Source organism: Myotis lucifugus, unplaced genomic scaffold (assembly GCF_000147115.1).
Source record: "Myotis lucifugus unplaced genomic scaffold, Myoluc2.0 scaffold_975, whole genome shotgun sequence".
Taxonomy (NCBI): Eukaryota; Metazoa; Chordata; class Mammalia; order Chiroptera; family Vespertilionidae; genus Myotis; species Myotis lucifugus.
Window position 1 is genome coordinate 48,219 of NW_005872023.1, and position 14,983 is coordinate 63,201.

At 49.5% G+C, this 14,983-nt stretch overlaps 1 long non-coding RNA gene across 3 annotated transcripts; it reads left to right on the forward strand.

Moving 5' to 3' along the window:
• Nucleotides 1–2,698: 2,698 nt before the first annotated feature.
• On the forward strand, nt 2,699–6,528 carry LOC111824147. Of its 3 annotated transcripts, none has more exons than XR_002827246.1 (3): nt 2,699–2,805; nt 3,999–4,171; nt 6,359–6,528. It is a non-coding gene; the product is annotated as an uncharacterized LOC111824147 (long non-coding RNA). The 3 variants fall into 3 exon arrangements; XR_002827248.1 differs by lacking the exon at nt 6,359–6,528 and adding an exon at nt 5,036–5,304; XR_002827247.1 differs by lacking the exon at nt 6,359–6,528 and adding an exon at nt 5,105–5,304.
• The last annotated feature ends 8,455 nt before the right edge of the window (nt 6,529–14,983 follow it).

Consider the following 14,983-nt stretch of genomic DNA (forward strand, 5'->3'; position numbering starts at 1 on the left):
CAGCCGGCTTCCCGGAGGCACGGCCTGCCGGCCGCCCCGGCCCCGCTTCGCCTCGCGGTCTCCCCGCCCTGCCCGCCCAGGCCTCCGGAAGCCACCCCCACCACCGGGTGGAGCGGGAGGCGGGAGTGTCGCCCCGCCCCGCCCTGAGCTGCCCGCGCCCCTGGCTCCGCCCTGTGCCCGGAGGCCCTGGAGCTGCGGGCACCTCCGCTGCGCTCCCGCCTGCGTCCAGCCTGGGCCTGGGCCGGGCGCCTTCCGGTGCCGTCCAGGGGAGGCACCCACCTGCCGCCGAGGCCTCGCCCTGCGTCTGTCCTGGGAGGGGGGGCACCCGTGACTCCCGAATTCCCGAGGCCGGTGGTTGGCCCCCCTCGGAAGGAAGAGTCGGTGTAGCCCGGCCAGCGTGGCTCTGGTTGAGCGCCGACCCATGAACAGCAGGTCACGGTTTGATTCCCGATCAGGGCAGTTGCGGGCTCCATCCCCAGTGTGGGGCGTGCAGGGGCAGCCGGTCCATGACTCTCCCTCATCATTGATGTTTCTGTCTCCCTCTTCCTTCCTCTCTGAAATCAATACAAATATATATAAAAGGAAAGACTAGTTGGGGCGGGACACCTCGGGCCTTTCCAGAATTTGGGGAATTGGGTGTAATGAGCCGGTTCACCTGACAGCTGAGAGCGGGCGGATGGAGGAGCACCCGGGATGCGCCCGGTTGACGGTGGGCAGAGCCTGCAGGAGGGGCTGGGGGAGGGGCTGCGGCTGGGCGCCCACTCACTTGGTGACTGTCCTTGGCGGCCAGGACCCTCATCGCACTGCATCCCTTTAGGAAACGAGGCCAAGCTGGGGGTCTCCGCCGCAGGGGGGGCACCTGAGAGGCCTGGCGGGGGCTTCCGTGCCACCAGGAGGAGGGGCAGTTTGGGCACCTGTGCTCTTGACCCAGTGCCCCCCCCCCCCATGTGGTGACAGTCGGTGAGATGGGATAGTCTCCAGGGGGCAGTGTTCCTGGTCAGAGACCTGAAACCTGTGAAATACCCCAGCGCCCCCAACGGTCAGGACCTTCCCCAGCTTTCTGTTCTCACCTGTCTGCTCTCACCTAGCCAATTGCAAGTCCTTCCCAAAGCTTCCTGGAGCCCGTGCCAGTGGTCAGGAATGGGTCATTTAGTCTCAGTTCTCATAATTTTTAAAAAATGCATTGCCCGGCCAGTGTGGCTCAGTGGTTGAGCATCAACCTATGAACCAGAGGTCCCAGTTCTATTTCTGGTCAGGGCACAGAGGAAGGGAGAGGGAGAGAAAGATAGACACAGCAATGACGAGGGAGAATCATTGATAGGCTGCCTCCTGCGCACCCCCTACTGGGCATGTGCCCTTGACCGGACTCAAACCTGGGACCCTTCAGTCCGAAGGCTGATGCTCTATCCACTGAGCCAAACCGGCTAGGGTGAGGCTATTTCTAGGGAGAGTGGAAGAGAGAGGGAAAGACAGAGAACAACATCGATGTGAGAGAAACACAGCAATTGGTTGCCTCCTGCACGCACTCTGACCAGGGCCCGGGCCAGGGAGGAGCCTACAACCAAGGTACATACATGCCCATGACCAGAATCGAACCCGGGACCCTTTGGTCTGCAGGCCGACACTATCCACTGAGCCAAACCAGCCAGGGCAAAAATATATTTTTTTTAAAAAGAAGAAATGGGACATTTTAGATAATATATTGTAGCAACTCTGGGTACTGGTAACTGTACACCCCCTCCCCTTGTCCCCCCCAGGCTTGTGATTTGCTTGTCTGTTAAGTGATTGGCAGGCTTGTTTTTGTGAAGTGCCCACCCCACTCCCTTGAGGTGTTGTTTGATGTTGTTCTGCAGGGAGGAGCAGTTCCGTGCACTCACTGTCCCCCGGAGGCAGTGATGGGCGGGTCTGTTCATCTCTTTCCCTGGCCACCCAGCAGTTAAGCTCCACTCAGTGCCCGCTGATCACCCTACGTATGCAAGATTGGCGCGGAGTTGATCATTATTATGTGATATTAATAATTATATAGATTATTATCTATAGGAGCTGCAAATGGCAGCTCGTTACTCAATTCTTTTTACTTTGTTTGAATGTTTGTTTTGTATACCATCTCATCAAGTTAAATTTATTTCTTTGTCTGAATGTGAAATAGACCTTCTTTAGAAATAGAAGGTCATCATTAAGTTGAATTAAAATCTTGAAAAGTATATATAGATACTTTTCCCTTAAGAGGTGGATTATGGTTTTACAAACCTGAGTAATGAAAACTTCAAGTATTCCGTGTTCTAAAACAATCCTGTGTAAGATCTTTGTAAAAACACAAAGATTCGTTTATTTCTCACCATCTGAAATGGCATGAATTTCAAGTAAGTTCCTAATCAACATTTATTAGATGTTGTAATTACATATCACAGCCTGGGTTTGTCATTGGAATCAGAACCATTTTTAGGTGATTAATTATTTTTTTTAAAATATATTTTATTGATTTTTTACAGATAGGAAGGGAGAGAGATAGAGAGTTAGAAACATCGATTCAGCTGCCTCTTGCACGCCCCCTACTGGGGATGTGCCCGCAACCCAGGTACATGCCCTTGACCGGAATCGAACCTGGGACCTTTCAGTCCGCAGGCCGACGCTCTATCCACTGAGCCAAACCGGTTTCGGCTGGTGATTAATTATTTTATGAAGAAAAAAAAAAAGCCATGATGGACATTGTTCCCGTTGTATTTCAGGAATCTGTAAGAAGACAAATGTATGCACTGAACTGAGCTGGGTCGAAACTGAGCTTGCAAAAAGAGAACACGGTTGGTGACTGAATTTTCAATATTAGCTGCGATGTTCTAGGGCTGGGATTAGCGCTTGTGATTCAGACAATTAGAGCCCAAAGCCTTTCAAGATTTAAAAGGATTTTAAATGTTTTTTTTCTATAGACCTATTACTGAGAGGTTTTTTTCAACCTCTTGGAAATGTTAATTTCTTAAGAAGATAAATGATTTGTCAGAAACGAGAAGCCAGTTTTGACAGCAGACAATTTATTTGCCTACTTGTATTATTCAGTGCAAGCGATAAAGGTTTGCACAGTTGCAATTGGTCATGCTAACAATAGGAAACAAAGATGTTAAAATTACAAAATCTAAAATGATTTTATCATTCATCTCAATTGCGCTGCCATAATATTGTATTTATTCTAATGCATTAACTACTTTAAAATAAATCATAGTGATTTTCAGTATTTTTAATCTATGGTACTTAAAACTATTCCCAGCATTTTTTTTTATTATTAGTTTGGAATCCAGATTGAGCCCATTTGCCATCTCGGTCCTAAATACTTTCCAAATCTGTGTTCATCCCTCCAGCCCTACTACATGCCCGTGGCTGCCTCTGCTTGCAATACAGTTGTCTTCTGATTCACGCCCTGTCTTCCCTTTTGTCCTTCCAAGTTCACTTGTCACTCAGCTCGCGGCCACTGGGATTTACATGAGGTGGAGACCCACCATCTCTCTCCTCTGCTTGAAGAGTGTCTGTGGGTCCACATCGCTGACAGCGATTTTGCGAGCGTGAGAGCACATGTAGCGGAAAGCCCTGCCCTCCAGGTCGAGAGCCATGGTGGGAGTTAAAGGATGACAGTGTGCGTAACCGTACGTGCAGATGTGGGCCCTGGAACCACATGGCGGCACTTGCTTATCAGAGCCCAGCTGACGAAGAGGCTTATAGTAAAATTTTATTTTATTTTTTAAAATAAATTCTTATTGCTTTCAGAGAGGAAGGGAGAGGGAGAGAGAGAGAGAAACATCAATGATGAGAGAGAATCATAGATCGCCTGCCTCTTCACACCCCCTACTGGGGACCAAGCCTGCAACCTAGGCCTGTGCCCTGACTCGAATTGAACCCGGGACCCTTCAGTCTGCAGGCCGACGCTCTAGCCACTGAGCCAAACTGGCTAGGGCTATAGTAAAATTTTAAAAGATCATTAAACTAAAAACACTAAACATTCTTCACAGGCTTCTGGATGACGATGACAGAGTGGACATCTGCATCCAATTACATTCCTTCCTGAAACCCCACTCAGATGCTAATACAGGAATTTTTAAAAGCATAAACCCACAAAGTCAGGGAGGAGAGGATTGGAGGCCACAGCAACACAATCCCGGAAATTCAAAGCAGAAGATAAGAGGTACCAGATTTCGCTTTTCAAAATAGCTGAATACTCAGTTTTTGGTGGGAAGCCAAGAACCGAAGCAGTTTATACGAACGGGTTAGGAATGTTGGGCATTTTGGAAACGGGATGAAGGGGTAACTGCAGTCAGGACTGGTGGAAAGCTGTTAGGATGATTCATTTCCACACACTCTTTAGCCACTTGTCTGCCCGCCCAGCCCTGGCAACAGGCCAGAGGTTTTTCCCACTGGAGAGTTCAGTGGAGTCTTGCTTGGTCTGAAGGATACCAAGCAGCATTGAAGATGTGGTGGCTAATGGAGTCGGGCATGTTAAGGGAATGTGTGAGTTCTGAATACTTCCAGAAAGGAAGGTAAAGGAGATAAATAGGGAAAAAAAATAAGAAAAATTATAGGGCCGTAACCGGTTTGGCTCAGTGGATGGAGCGTCGGCCTGCGGACTGAAGGGTCCCAGGTTCGATTCCGGTCAAGGGCATGTACCTGGGTTGCGGGCACATTCCCAGTGGGGGGCGTGCAGGAGGCAGCTGATCGATGTTTCTAACTCTCTATCCCTCTCCCTTTCTCTCTGTAAAAAAATCAATAAAATATATTTTTTTTAAAAAGAAAAATTATAGGAGGCCCAATACCCAAATAATAAAAGTTCTAGCCCTAGCTCGTTTGACTCAGTGGACAGAGCATCGACCTGCGGACTGAAGGGTCCCAGGTTCGATTCCGGCCAAGGGCACATGCCCGGGTTGCAGGCTCAATCCCCAGTGTGGGGTGTGCAGGAGGCAGCTGACCAGTGATTCTCTCTCAGCATCGATGTTTCTATCTCTCCCTCTCCCTTCCTCTCTGAAATCAATAAAAATATATATTTTTTAAAAAGTCCTAGAAAGAGAGAGAAAAATGGAAGGGTACAAATCATCAATGAAAATTATTCCATAAAATTTCCCAGCATTGAAGGCCATGAGTTTCTAGCATGAAAAGGGCCCACAATGCCCAGAGAAGATTCTACAAGATTCCAGAGGGAGAAAACCAAGTTACATGAAAATGATCAAAAATGGCTTTGGCCCTAACTGGTTTGGCTCAGTGGATAGAGCATCGGCCTGCGGCCCAGGGACTGAAGGGTTCCAGGTTCGATTCCCGTCAAGGGCATGTACCTTGGTTGCAGGCACATCCCCAGTAGGGGGAGTGCAGGAGGCAGCTGATCAATGTTTCTCTCTCATGGATGTTTCTAACTCTCTCTCTCTCTCCCTTCCTCTCTGTAAAAAATCAATAAAATATTTTTTTTAAAGAAAAAAAGAATGACTTTGGATTCCTCAAAGACAAAAGTAGAGACCAAAAAGCAAAGGAGAAATGTCTTAAAAACTATGAAGGAAAACAAATCTTGTTCTAGAATTCCATACCTAGCCATGCTATCAATGTAGTGGAGGAATAAGGCTTTTTCTGCATTAATGTCTTTAAAACTCTTTCTCTCTCCTACTCCTTTTCAAAAGGAAGCTACCAGAGGACTTGCTCCACCAAAATGAGAGTGGAAACTAGGAAACAGAAGACAGGGGGTAAAGAAAGGAGACTCAACACAGAACAGAGTGGCTAGGCATGTGCCTTGACAGGGCATCCTGGTGACCTCCTGGTTCATGGGTTGATGCTCAACCACTGAGCCACACCGGCCGGGCAGCATTCCCTTTAGATTTATCGTGTTTTCGAGCCTGTCTTTGTAAGTGCTTTTTAAGTGCTTGCTCTAGGCATTATGTTATTTATATGTGGGTTACAATCTGTGCTTACCACACTTTACTAGTTTGTACAAGTATACACACCTGACCTCTGTTTAGGTCACTTTATTCTTTACCTTTCTAATACAATTGCCTTAAATATTTATCTTTTTTTGGAAATTTTTATAGGAGAGTATTTTTGTTTGTTTGTGGGGGTTTTTTTGTTTGTTTTTTTGTTCTGTGTTTTTTGCCAAACTGACAACACATGCTTGGGAGCAAGATCTCAAATGCTCCCCGTTATCTTAAATATTTACTCTACGTGCATTTAGAACCGCGTCAGACTGTGCTATGTCTGTGTTAACCATCGAACATAAGTGGGAAAACTCAAGAGGAGAAGGACATGTCTATTTTTACCCATATTTTGACTCCTCCCCTTGTTTTTTCTTCGTCCCAATGCTCCACGCTCCCTTCTCGGACCCTTTCCTTTCCGCGTGAAGACCTGCCGCCACCCCTTCCTTCAGGGCAGTTCCGCCGGCAGCGAGTTCTGTTTCTTCATCTTGTCGGACTCTTGTCGGTCAGTCGCTCCGGGGCCAGCCGCACATTGCCTTAATTAGCGCTGCTGGGTGAACATCTGGTCCCTGGCAGGGTCAGGCTTCCGCCCTGTGGTTTTCCTGTGTCGCCCTGGCTGCTCTTGGCCTTCTGCATTTCCACATGCATCTTATTTATTTTTTGTTTGATTGTTTTTAGATTTTATTTTTTACTTTTTTTTTGCATTTATTGGGGTGACATTGGTTAATAAAATTATATAGGTTTCAGTGTATAATTCTGTGATGCATCATCTGTATGTCGTATTATGTGGTCACCACCCCAAGTCAAGTCTCCTTCCATCATCATTTATCCCCCCTTTACCCTCTTCTACCTCTGCCCACCCCCTTTCTCTCTGGCCATCACCATACTGTTGTCTTCCACGTGCATTTTAGAATCAGCTTGTTGATTTATACAAGCACCTATTGGGGTCATATTAAATCTATAGATTAGTTTTGGTGGATGTGATGTCTGAACAATATTGGACTTCCAATCCATGAACATAGTCTATAGTTCCATTTACTCGGGGTCTTTCGTTTCTCAATGTTTCATAGTTTTCAGTGTGGAGACCCGTGTACATTTCCCCTTAGCTTTGTTCCTGTTTGGTGCTTTTTGATGTTATTTGAAAAAAATCGTTTCTCAAAATAATGTTGTTTATGTTCATTTCTCATTGGATTGTTGCTGACACATAGAGGCATGGTGGTCGGTTGCCTTGGCTTTGTATCTAGAGACCTTGCTAAGGCACTGTAATGGTTTGTAGATTATTTTGGATTTTTGTGTGCATGATCATGTCAACAATGGCTTTTCCATCCTTATGCATTTTATGTCTTTCCTGTGCCTTTTTGAAGGGGCAGGACACCCAGGTCACTGTTGAATAGTCGGAGTGACAGCTGGCATCTTAGCTTTTGTCCAGTCTCAGGGGGAAAGATTTTAATATTTTGCCATTCAGCATATTTGTTGCTGGCTTAACTTTTTTGGTAGCTGTTCTGTACCAGATGAAAGAAGCTCCCCTTTCCTCCTAATCCCGTGGTCGGCAAACTGCGGCTCTCGAGCCACATGCAGCTTTTTGGCCCCTTGAGTGTGGCTCTTCCACAAAATACCACACGGGCGCGTACGTACAGTGCGATTGAAACTTCGTGGCCCATGCGCAGAAGTCGGTTTTCGGCCTGGGCGAGTCTATTTTGAAGAAGTACTGTTGATATTTGGCTCTGTTGACTAATGAGTTTGCCGACCACTGTCCTAATCTATTGAAAAATATGGACCTAGCTGGTTTGGCTCAGTGGATAGAGCGTCGGCCTGCAGACAGAAGGGTCCCGGGTTCGATTCCGGTCAAGGGCAAGGACCACAGTTGCAGGCTCGATCCCCGGCCCCCAGTAGGAGCATGTGCAGGAGGCAACCAATATCTCACATCGATGTTTTTCTCTCTGTCTCTCCTCCTCCCTCCCAATCTCTCTAAAAATCAATGGAAAAATATCCTCGGGTGAGGATTAGCCAAAAAATAAATAAAATAAAATACGAATGGGTGTTGAATTTTGTCAACCCATTCCCTGCTTCAATTGAAGTCATCGTATTAATTTTCTCTTTCTCCTCCGTTAACGTGAATTACAGTGGCTGCTTTTTACCACCCCCTATTTTTCAATTGAGGAATAATTTATGGGCCGTGAAATACATCGACCTTAGTCTGTATTTAATGGAGTCTGATCATCGCTTGTATCCTTGGAACCCACACCCGAGCGACATACAGACGTTTCCGTTACCCACAACGTCCCCTCGTTGCCCTCCCGGCGTGTGCCCTGACAATAAATCAGCTGTCAATGTCCTCAACCTTCACAAAAACGTGGCCACTCCTTTGGGAGGTGTGCGCCTCGGGCTGTGCCCTTTCCCTGGGAGCACTTCCCGTCCCGCGGGATGGAACCCCACGTCTTTAATCCCCTCCCTCGGTGATGGACACTTGGGCGTTTCCCAGTTTCAAGCTGTTACGGACGCACCTGTTAGAAACATTTTGTACAGATCTTTCCGCAAATACCCCGCGGCAGCAGCACAGGGACATTGTCCCCAACGGACAGTTCCAGTGACAGGCTGCCTGGTCACCTGACCGCCTGGGGGACGCTCGGCACCCTCTGAGAGGGGCGCTGACCAAATAGACGCAGTGGAAACTGGGTGTGTGTGTGCACATGGGGCGGGTGAGGGAAGCTCCCGGCGCCCTGGGACTGTGCAGACCGGCCGCCCTTCCCCTTTCTGTCTGAGTCCCCCCAGGCCCCGGGGCTGCACTTTCAGGGTGCGGTGCGTGCTCAGGCTCACTTCCCTCTTCTCCTCTTCGCGGCTGGTCCCTGGTGAGAGCCCCTCACCTCCGCACCGAACAGATCAAGTCCTTACCTGCCTCCTCCCCCGGGGCTCCCTGAGCCCAGGTGTCCTTGCCAAGCCCCGGCCACTGGCCTCCCTGGCTGCCGATTACTTCAAAGAGATGACCTGGCAGGAAGGGAGGGGGTGCGGCAGCTACTACGCCTGCCCCACCCTGAGCTCGCCCCCCGCCCCCCAGGTTAGACAATAAGGAGAGACGGCTGGCCTGGGTGCTGAGGGGGCAGAGCTCTAGGCAGACAGGCAAGAGCGCTCATGTAGGGACATTGCACAACCCGAGAGGAAGTTCACGCTGAGCACCTGGCTGTCACCCACTGGCAGAGAGAGGGGAGGGCCAGATGCGAACCCTAACCAAGCCGTAGTGAGAGTCCTTTTAAGGAGATTCTATTAGAACATTAAAAAGATGTTCTGGGACCAAAACCAACCCCCGAAAAACCACCATGATTTTTAAATTAAAATATTTTATTAGAGCCCTGACCGGTTTGGCTCAGTGGATAGAGTGTTGGCCTGTGGGCGAGGGGTCCCAGGTTCGATTCCGGTCAGGGGCATGTGCCTTGGTTGCGGGCACATCCCCAGTGGGGGGTGTGCAGGAGGCAGCTGTTCGATGTTTCTGTCTCATCGATGTTTCTGACTCTCTGTCCCTCTCCCTTACTCTCTGTAAAAAATCAATAAAATATATAAAAATATATATTTTATTAGATAATATGAAAAAAAGAGGATAGTCTTTGTTGAAATCCAAATAATTGGCACACAGGGCAAGAAAAAGCAAGTTAAACAGATGCAAATTATTAAACAAACGAGACTTGGAGGACAGACCTCAGGGAGAAAGCGGAGAAAACATGCCCGGACAGGGAGGTGAGGAAGGGTTACTCATCTGACCGCAGGAGAGCCGGGTCTGCGATCCGATCTGAGGGGCGGGCCGCCAGGCAGGCGGCACCGAGGCCTCCAGGCCTTTCTCTGCTCCTGTCCTGGGCGGGTACTCACAGGAGGGGGAGCATTAGCCCGACACTCACCCCTCGTTTCCAGCCCGGCGGCTGGCGGACAAGAGGCAGGAAGGAGGTGCTGTGAGCTGCGTGGGTGCGCGTGTTTCCTAACACCCGGCGAAAGGGGACCGTGACCCGCGTGTCCTGCACCCAGCCCTGGGATAAAGGGCACTGCGCGGGTGGTCTCAGTGCTGCCCCCGCAGAAACCCACCTGCCCCCCACACCCCCGCTGGCCAGGCCTCTTCCCCACTCGCATCCTGTCGCCTGGATGTGATTACCACTTCCTTCGCCCCTCACTCTGGGGTACTGAGCACCATGGCCGTTTGTGACGCCCCCAAAACAACCAGCGAAGTTGGGGAGGAATTCTCCGCTCACGAGGGGCGCGGCCGTGCCCGGCGTTTGCCCGTCACTCAGGTGCGGTGCCTGCGTGCGTGGTGGGCACGGGGCCTGCTGTTCCCTCAGGCCAGCTCAGCGTGTGGAGGAAGCTCGGTTGCGCCTCGTCCTGGGTGTGCCGTTTGCTCTCGGATCTCGTGGTGCCTGGTATGTGCGTGTGAGGGGCCAGGACAGGCCTCCGGTGCCTGGTTCCCTGCCGCTGGGCGCCCCTGCCCAGAATGTGATAATCCGTGTGTGCGGATAAACTATTTGCAAACAGTTCTGAGGACAAAGTTTACACCCTCGGGCGTGAATGGTGCCGTCCCTCCTGGGAACACAGGCGTTTGCCTGGCGCATGGCCTGTAGGTGACCTTTGCTTTAGGTACCGACCGCCAGGCCGGGTGAGGCTGCTGGGAGAGCCGCACACCGGACCGGGACCGCTGCCAGCCTCCCCAGAGTAAACCCCAGACCTCCCGCGCCTGGCACAGACCTCCCTCCCGCCCCGTCACCCTCCCGGTCCCTGCAGCACCCCCTCGGGCAGGCGCCACTGTTGCACCCTGTTACCGACTCCTTTTCATAAACTTCAGAAATCCCCCAGTGCGTCCTCACTGCAGCAGGAGCACAGACAGACACTGCTGAGCTAGGAGCTCCGCGTGGGACAGAGGTGGTCCAGCAGGAAATGCGGCCGTGTTCGAGTTGTACTTGAACCTGTTAAATCTGTTAGGGTCACCAAAGGAGGTACATACGAGGCTGAAAGTGATAGAGAATTATAAATCTATGAGGTCATCTGGAAACCTGATGGGCTGAGCCCCCAAATTGCCGGGGTCCAGCCCCAGCGGTCCAGGGGTTCCCAAAGGTGTGGACGGCGTCGGCGAAGAATGAAGGACACGGAGACAGCGTTCAGATGATCAGCATAGGCAGGTTCTTTTTTATTGCCCTGTTGCAGCTATACTTATACTACTCGATTCTATAAGCATGCCTCTACAGTCACATCATGGTATGTTTTGGGTCCTCCTTTGACCTCCTACGGTTCCTTGTTTTATGTTTATAGCTTCTTATCTGACCTTTGCTAAAAATCTTACCTCAATCTGGCTCTGTTGATTTTAATCTTATCTATTGTCTATGTTTCTACATTCTATTCTAAAGGTTAGTCTCTGTGTTCCATTATAAGGGCTAGTTTGTTATCTCTATTCCAAGGTCACCATTCTACTGCTCTGCTGTTAAGCTACAAGGAAATAACTGAAGGAGATTATCCTATTCTATGGCCCAAGTAAAGGTTATGTAGCTTAAGCACGATTGTTCGTAGTTCGTAGTTATGGTGATTAACTACCTGCCTGGCACTTAGTGTAAGTCTTTCTGCTCGCATGGCTCCCATAAGATTTGTAGATAAGAGGCTGCCTGCATTGTTTGCAGCAGTATTTCTTTAGCTGTTTGATGGTTGTCCTTTTAGGGTTGCTGGTGGTCTTCCCTGGGACTGCCCTGCGTCGGTGGGTTTTGGGGGGTATAGGCTTTGGTACTTTCTCTGGTGGGTAGACCCCTGAGGATGTGGGCCTAGCACAGTGATGGTGAACCTATGACACGCGTGTCAGAGGTGACATGCGAACTCATTTTTTTGGTTGGTTTTTCTTTGTTAAATGGCATTTAAATATATAAAATAAATATCAAAAATATAAGTCTTTGTTTTACTATGGTTGCAAATATCAAAAAATTTCTATATGTGACACGGCACCAGAGTTAAGTTAGGGTTTTTCAAAATGCTGACATGCCGAGCTCAAAAGGTTCACCATCACTGGCCTAGCAAGTCCTAAATTTATTGCTAACAGTCTTAGTCTAAGTTCCTCATAAGTAGTACACGGTATTTCTGTAACACAAGGGGGTTTTACTGATTTATTCCCTTCCCTAGTGAAAGGGCGAGGGCTAGGCCCTCCACCTTGCCCCAGGGTAAGTGCTCCATCTTACCTTGGCCACGTGCTTGGCAAGGAGCTTCTTCCCGGAAGTCTAAGCCTCTGCTAGCCACACCCAGGAACAAGACACAGACTTGTGCCTGGCCAATCGGCAGAGCACAGTCCTTTCTCCTCCCCTTCCTCCAACTCCCCCTATATAACCCATCTCCACACAGAGTTATCTCTCTCTCTGCTTCCTGTCGCTGCTTCGGCAAGGTGGGGGAGCCGAGCTAGCTCGAATAAAGACTCTTATGCTTTTGCATCGGACTGGCTGGCTCCCTGATGTGGTTTCTTGGGGATCCTGAAATCTGGGCATAACACCTAGTCCCGTTAATCCCTAACTCCAGGGAAACATCCCCACCTGGGGCAACAACCTTTCTCGGGGAGGTGGCCCTGGTTAGAACACATAGCGCTAAGAAGGGGAGCAAACATATTAAGAACAGTATGCCATATACGCCAGGTCCCTTGGAACATATGCTGTGCAGATGTTTCTTCCCTGCAGCGACTGTGTCAAGCAGCAAGGATGGAATGGCTTCCGGCACCAAATGGCGCCAGCACCCAGGCACAGGGGGTCGGAGGTTTTAAAGGATGCTCAGCGGGCTTTTCGGTGGGGAGTTCTCTGTGTGTGTCTGGGTCCAGGGCAAGTCCGGAGGGAGCGATACTGGTCTTAGCAGATGGAATGGGGTCTAAGCAAAAGGGAAGTTGGTGGCAAAATGATCTAAAGGTCAGTTTCCCAGGGGAAGGGGAATCGATTCAATTATTTGATCAAACCTAATAAAATCCTCCGAATCTGCTGCTTTAGAAACAGGAATGTGAGGAAGGAACAATGCTGATTCATGGCCGACCGGTTAGGAACAGTGTGGTACCTGATCCATGAGCCCGGAAGGAGGCAGGAGGAGAGAGGCTGTGGTTCATGAAAGATCCATGATGCTGCACCCTTGAATGACACATTGTGGCTCCCCTGTTGGTAAAAGACGATTTCTAGACCAGGCTTTGAATTCTTTTTTTTTCTTTAATTGATTTCAGAGAGGAAGGAAGAGGGAGAGAGAGATAGAAACATCAATGATGAGAGAGAATCATTGATTGGCTGCCTCCTGCATGCCCCCACTGGGGATCCAGCCCTCAACACAGCCATGTGCCCTAACCAGGAATTGAACCTGGGACCCTTCAGCCTGCAGGCCGACGCTCTCGCCACTGAGCCAAACCGGCTAGGGCCAGACTTTGAATTCTTACAAGTTCACTCCTGAGGCGAAGAGGCCTGGCGTTTGAAAGCCCTTGGGACTCTTGGTCCAGGGTGGACTGGGTCAAGGAAAAGGGTTGGAGCTATTCAGGACGAAAACTGCTCCCATCGAACTGTGTGTCCCTGTCAAGGTTTTATTTCAAATGGGTGAGAGAACTAGGCTTCCAAGAAAGCCAGTCCAACATGTATTTCTGGGTGACAGTCTTTATCGTGGGAAAGAAAGGATTTTATTTAACGCTTTCATGAGTGAAGGAGCGTGGTTTACTGCAGGAGGCTCCTCAGCAGATACCTGGAGGGGACGGGGCTGCGGGGCCATCCAGACCGGGCTCAGGTAAAGCCGAGGCTGAGGCTCCGGAACCCAAGCCCCAAGCGTGGGTCACACACAGTATTGTCCTGACCTAAGGCCAGGGGCAGGGCCTTTGCACCCCTTCAGTGAGGGGCATTGGCTCCCAGGGGTGACGGGGGTTGGAGTAGCCCTTCCTCTCTGAAATCAGTAAAAATATATTTTTAAATATATATTTAAAAAAAAAAAAAAAAGAACTAGGAAAACCTGAAAGAAAGAAAAAATAAAAGCTGGGCACTAAAGAGAATGGTGCGCCAAGATGCCGCCACCTGCTGCCCTGAGCTGGTACTGCACCCTTTTCGAGCAAAGCAAATCCAGTCCTATTGGTATTAGTAATTCTGTTTAGCATCCTTGGGGTTCTGGGCCTCAGAGTCCAAATCCCGGAGCTAGAGCTCCAAGAGGATGAACGGAAATGGCTTAGGGTTAGCCCAGGGTCTCCTCGTGGGGGTTGAGAAAATGCAGGGAAAATAGAAGAATGAAAGGGGAGGAAAACCAGTTCCTTGTTGCATCAGGCATCTCACACACAGTGGTTTTTAAAAATCTTTGTGAAATGGACCCTAAAAGTCATGTTGCAGACTAGGAAACAGCCTAAGGAAGTGTTAAGGGATGTTTTTTACAGGGTAAAATTGTGACTCGTGTGCACAAGGATTTTATTTAACGCATTCATGAGTGAAGGAACCAGTAAGATATGTCTTCATTGTACAGCACGGACCACTACCCACGGGAACAGCTACCCGTGTCTCCATTGTACAACACGGACCACTACCCACAGGGAACAGCTACCCGTGTCTTCATTGTACAACACGGACCACTACCCACAGGGAACAGCTACCCGTGTCTTCATTGTACAACATGGTCCACTACCCACAGGGAACAGCTACCCGTGTCTTCATTGTACAACACGGACCATTACCCACGGGAACAGCTACCCGTGTCTTCATTGTACAACACGGACCACTACCCAAGGGAACAGCTACCCGTGTCTTCATTGTACAACACGGACCACTACCCACAGGGAACAGCTACCCGTGTCTTCATTGTACAACACGGTCCACTACCCAAGGGAACAGCTACCCGTGTCTTCATTGTACAACACGGACCACTACCCAAGGGAACAGCTACCCGTGTCTTCATTGTACAACACGGTCCACTACCCACAGGGAACAGCTACCCGTGTCTTCATTGTACAACACGGACCACTACCCACAGGGAACAGCTACCCGTGTCTTCATTGTACAACACGGACCACTACCCACAGGGAACAGCTACCCGTGTCTTCATTGTACAACACAGACCAC